Here is a 6,000-nt window from a genome sequence, read left to right on the forward strand (position 1 = left end):
TATTGAACCCACTTGGATACTGAACTGCCATGTGCAGGGGTTCTAGGTTATCTCCATGAATAGCCTTGGTTGGAGTATCAGTCTCAGAAAAGACCACTGTGCCCAGATATTTTGGTTCTGTTGCTCTCCTTGTGGAGCTCCTGTCCTCTCCAGGTCTTACTGTCTCCCCCTTTTTTTATAAGATTCCCTGCACTCTGCCCAAAGTTTGACTGTAAGTCTCAGGATCTGCTGTGATACCCCGCAAGGTAGAGCCTTTCAGAGGCCCTCTGTAGTAGACCCCTATCCTGTTCCCTGTTTTTTCCCTCTTCTGATGTCCATCCTCTTTGTCTTTCTGAATGGGGACTGAGCAACTTAGCGGTAGTCCTCCTTCTTGATTAGTTTCTTTAGGAGTACAGATTTAAGTATATTTATCCTATATGATATATCTAATATCTGCTTTTGAGTGAGTATATACCCTGTGCGTCTTTCTGCTTCTGGGATACTTCACTTAGGATGATCTTTTCCAGTTCCCACCAAAAACTCAAGTGACAACACATGCTGGAGAGGATGTGGAGAAAGGGGAACCCTCCTCCATTGCTGGTGGGAATGTAAACTTGTAAAACCACATTGGAAATCAATCTGGCACTTCTCCGACAATTAGAAATAGTGCTTCTTCAAGATCCAGCTATACTACTTGTAGGCATATATCCAAAAGATGCTCAAGTACACAATAAGAACATTTGCTCAACCATGTTTGTAACAGCTTTATTTGTAATAGCCAGAACCTGGAAACAACCCAGATGCCCCTCAGCTAAGGAATGGTTACAGAAATTGTGGTACATCTATGCAATGGATTATTGCTCAGCAATAAAAACAAGGAAATCATGAAAAATAAGATTTTTTAATTGGACAAATAAGATAGTAGATCAAACAGAATTAATCCAAATCAATTAAGCTAAAATCCTTATAAGACTAAGGTATTTTTCATTTGTTAATTTAATTTGATTTTTCTTTTTTTTTTTTTTTTTTTAATTTTAGGCAGCCGGAAAATTTTAGCTTCAATGTTCTTTTTTTTTTTTTTTTTTTTTTCAATGCTGTTTATTCAGGAACATTCAACAATCCTCGGACCCCGGGAAAATCCAGCCCACAGCTTAAATAGCCTCTGGGTAGCCAACCCAGGCGTGCCACGGGGGCAATGCAGATAGGTCCACATACATGGAAGCAAGCCTGATCCTCGGCCTTAGCCAAATGTGGAGTTGTTCGTGACAGAGAGCACTCACCATCGGGAAGGTGGAAGGCAGAAACCAGCTCCATCTTTAAGGCATAGCATTCCGCAGCTCTCTACAGTTCCCCCTTTTTGTTTTAGACGCATCAGGCAAGAGTAGAGGTCTGATCTCTGATATTAGAAATAAATTGGGACTTTGTACAGATGTTCATTGAGGTGTCATCCACCCAAAGAGCATCAGACCCGTCCCATACCTTTTTCTCAGAGGCGGGACCTGGGGCATCAACTCGCATGCAATCAGACATGCTCTTCTCTGGGTCCAAAGCGGCTGACCCTGAGTGCAGTGCTTAGCCTCGCATCCTGAGCGTATCATTTTAGCTTTTTATGGTATCCAACCATGCTTGGGGAAAATGTCCTGCTTCAATGGCTGTAAAGGCCTGAATGATCATGGCTGCATCACACTGTTGTGAGACTCTAATCTTGCATATATACCACAGGCAAACCAGGGAGACCAACACCAGAAGGCCTGCTAACACTCCCATGCCCGCCCATTCCTTCAGATGATTCATGGCTGCAGCAATCCATGTTGATAATCCTGTGGCTAGTCCTGCCTCCACTCTGGTAGAATTTACTGTGACAATGGCCACTCTTAGCTGCTCCATCATAGTATCGAATTCTCCAGTCCAATTACCTAAAATATAGCTCGACAATTGTTTAGACAGATTTGCAGCACAGGAAAAATTCTCATGTTGTATGCTAGTGACACAAAGTCCAGCATACTTTCATTGACAGCCAGGTTGAGCGATTTGCCATAGGGTATCTATTTGCTCCTGCAAGAGGTCAATCCTCTGATTGAACACCATCAAGCTTCCTTTTAGTTGAGCATTAATTCCTTTATGTACGACTAAGGCATGAGCTACATTGGCTAAATGATTATTCAGGGTCTGAGCAGTCTGCCCAGTATGACTCATGGCTAATGCCCTGGTGGTAGCTCCAACAGCCGTCAATGAGATGGTAGTAACAATGGTCGCTGTAGTTCCAAGATCCCTTTTCTGTCTGAAGAGAGTCATAGCGTGAGGGGCATCAATGGGCACAGGCACCCAGTGAGGCATGCGAGTAACCAGGGCATACCTAAATTTACTAGCATTCCAGCATTGGGCAAAAAAAGCAAGTATCATTACCACAATTACTTGGCTCTATCTGGCTAATAATGAATAAAAATGGGGGATATAGACAAACAGGTGTGGGCTTATAGGAAATATTATGAGAAACCTTAACCCCTCGTTGGAACATCCTGCGTCAGTTCTAGAACTAGCAGTGGTGGTGTCCGAGGTCTGAGTAGGTTCAGGAGACCATTGCCCCCAGGGGCGAGACGTGCTCCATGCCAATTGACTAACTCCATGTTTTCCTCCAATTTTGAAAGTCATTTAAGGTTCTTAAATTATTTTTTTCCCTTTTTTCTTAAATTTTTCATCAATTACACTTTATTCATTCTGCATCCCCCCATAAGCCCCTCCCTCCTCTCCTCCCAATCCCACCCTCCCTCCTCCCTCTGCTTGCATGCCACTCCCCAAGTCCACTAATAGGGGAGGTTCTCCTCTCCTTTCTGATCTCAGTCTGTCAGTTCACATCAAAAGTGGCTGTATTGTCCTCTACTGTGGCCTGGTAAGGCTGCTCCCTCCCCCCCAGAGGGAGGTGATCAAAGAGCAGGCCAATCAGATTATGTCAGAGGCAGTCCCTCTTCACATTACTATGTAACCCAATTGGACTCTGAACTGCCCTGGGCTACATCTGTGCAGGGGTTCTAGGTTATCTCCATGAATAGTCCTTGGTTGGAGTATGAGTCTCTGGGAAGTTCCCTATGTTCAAATTTTCTTGTTCTGTTGCTCTCCTTGTGGAGACCCTGTCCTCTCTAGCTCTTACTATTTCCCAGTTCTTACCTAAAATTCCGTTCACCTGCCCAACAGTTGCCCATCAGGCTCAGCATCTGCTTTGATAGTCTGAAGGGCAGCGGCTTTCAGAGGCCCTCTGTGGTAGGTTTCTAGGTTGTTTCCTGTTTTCTTCTTCTTCTGATGTCCATCCTCTTTGCCTTTCTGGATGGGGATTGGACGTTTTAGTTAGGGTCCTCTCTCTTGCTTAGTTTCTTTAGATGCACAGGTTTTAGTGGGTTTGTCCTATGTTGTATGTCTATATGAGTGAGTATATACCATGTGTGTCTTTTTGCTTCTGGGACAACTCACTCAGGATGATCCTTTCCAGATCCCACCATTTACCTGCAAATTTCATGATTTCCTTATTTTTCATTGCTGAGTAATATTCCATTGTGTAGATGTACCACAATTTCTGCATCCATTCTTCAGTTGAGGGGCATATGGGTTGTTTCCAGCTTCTGGCTATTACAAATAAAGCTGCTACAAACATGGTTGAGCAAATGTCCTTTTTGTGTACTTGAGCCTCTTTTGGATATATGCCCAGTAGTGGTATGGCTGGATCTTGAGGAAGCGCTATTCCTAGTTGTCTGAGAAAGCGCCAGATTGATTTCCAGAGTGGTTGTACAAGTTTACATTCCCACCAGCAGTGGAGAAGGGTTCCCCTTTCTCCACAACCTCTCCAGCATGTGTTGTCACTTGAGTTTTTGATTTTGGCCATTTTCATGGGTGTAAGGTGAAATCTCAGGGTTGTTTTGATTTGCATTTCCCTAATGGCTAGCGAGGTTGAGCATTTCTTTAAGTGCTTCTCTGCCATTCGGTATTCCTCTACAGAGAATTCTCTGTTTAGCTCTGTTCCCCATTTTTTAAGTGGATTACTTGGTTTGCTGCTTTTCAGCTTCTTTAGTTCTTTACATATAATGGATATGAGTCCTCTGTCAGATAAAGGGTTGGTGAAGATTCTTTCCCAATCTGTAGGTGGTCGCTTTGTTTTGATGACGGTGTCCTTTGCTTTACAGAAGCTTTTCAGTTTCATGAGGTCCCATTTATTGATTGTTGCTCTTAGAGCCTGTGCTGTTGGTGTTCTGTTCAGGAAGTTTTCCCCTGTACCAATGAGTTCTAGGGTATTTCCCACTTTTTTTTCAAGCCGATTTAATGTGTCTGGTTTTATGTTGAGGTCTTTGATCCACTTGGACTTCAGTTTTGTGCAGGGTGACAAGTATGGATCTATTTTCATTTTTCTACATGTAGACATCCAGTTAGACCAGCACCATTTGTTGAAGATGCTATCTTTTTTCCATTGTATGGTTTTGGCGTCTTTGTCAAAGATCAGGTGTCCATAAGTGTGTGGGTTTATTTCTGGGTCCTCTGTTCGGTTCCATTGATCCACCATTCTGTTTCTATGCCAGTACCATGCAGTTTTTAAAACTGTTGCTCTATAGTACAACTTAAGATCAGGGATGGAGATACCTCCAGAAGATCTTTTATTGTAGAGGATTGTTTTAGCAATTCTGGGTTTCTTGTTATTCCATATGAAGTTGAGAATTTTCCTTTCCAGGTCTGTAAAGAATTGTGTTGGTAATTTGATGGGCATTGCATTGAATCTGTAGATTGCTTTTGGTAAGATGGCCATTTTTACTATGTTAATCCTACCAAGCCATGAGCATGGGAGATCTTTCCATCTTCTCATATCTTCTTCTAATTCTTTCTTCAGAGATTTGAAATTTTTTTCATACAAGTCTTTGACTTCCTTGGTTAGGGTTACTCTGAGGTACCTTATGTCATTTGTGGCTATTGTGAAGGGTGTTGTTTCAAGACATGGTTTCACTGTGTAGTCCTGGCTTTCCTGGAAATAACTGTAGACCAGGCTGGCCTCAAACTGATAGATCCACTTGCCTCTGCTTCCCAAGTACTGGGATTAAAGGCATGTGCCACTACTGCTTGCCTTTTAATACAGATTTTTAAATACTGACATTTGGTTTTAGTTGGAATTTTCTAGGTAAATGATGACACATCATCTACTAACTCTATTTTTAATAGAACGGTATTAAATTGAAAGAACAGTTATTATTGACTTAAAACTAATGCATATTTAGAAAAATATGTCTCTCTCTCCATCTCTTTTTCTCTCTTAAAAATAAAACAACTACACAAACAGCATTCTTATAGTATAGTTTGTGTCGCCTGACTACTCTCTTGGACATTTTACTGAGAACTCAAGGCTTTAATCATACTAAACAAGTATTTTACTCTAGAGCTATAAACAATACCCTAATGATTTGTGCACAGATAAATTTAATAATTTAATAAATTTAATTAACTCATTTGGCTATACTTGAGTGCATTATGAACAGTGACAGTAACTGGTAAAGTAGAGTTTCCAAGAAGATCATGTTTTGGAATATATGGTCAAGGCAAATGATAAACAGCCTCCTCCTCATCCCACTCCCTTCCTCCTCCTACTCCTCCCCTGCTTCGTCCTTCTGCTCATCTCTTTCTCTCTCTCTCTCAAAACACCCCACTCTCTGTCTTATACATACATATGAGTGAGATCCACATTTTATAAATGAGCATAATACAAAAGAGAATTGATACCATATTAGTAACTGTGAACATTCAGGTTTGAGAATCATTCACCTGAGGTTAAAAATTGATGAGGAACTTGAAAGTTTCTTAAACCACTGAAGACTAAACATCACACATGCAAAACTGGGCTATATTTAAACAACAGGAATAAAGGCAAACCATTGGCCCGTAAGATATTCTCAAGGGCCAAGACTCCTCTTCAGAAAAACTGAAGTTTTTGACTTAGATTTTAAATAATTTACCTCTGAACAGGAAGAAATAGGAACTTTGGTTTATAAACCT

The sequence above is a fragment of the Meriones unguiculatus genome, chromosome 10 (genome assembly GCF_030254825.1).
Source record: "Meriones unguiculatus strain TT.TT164.6M chromosome 10, Bangor_MerUng_6.1, whole genome shotgun sequence".
NCBI classification, from domain to species: domain Eukaryota; kingdom Metazoa; phylum Chordata; class Mammalia; order Rodentia; family Muridae; genus Meriones; species Meriones unguiculatus.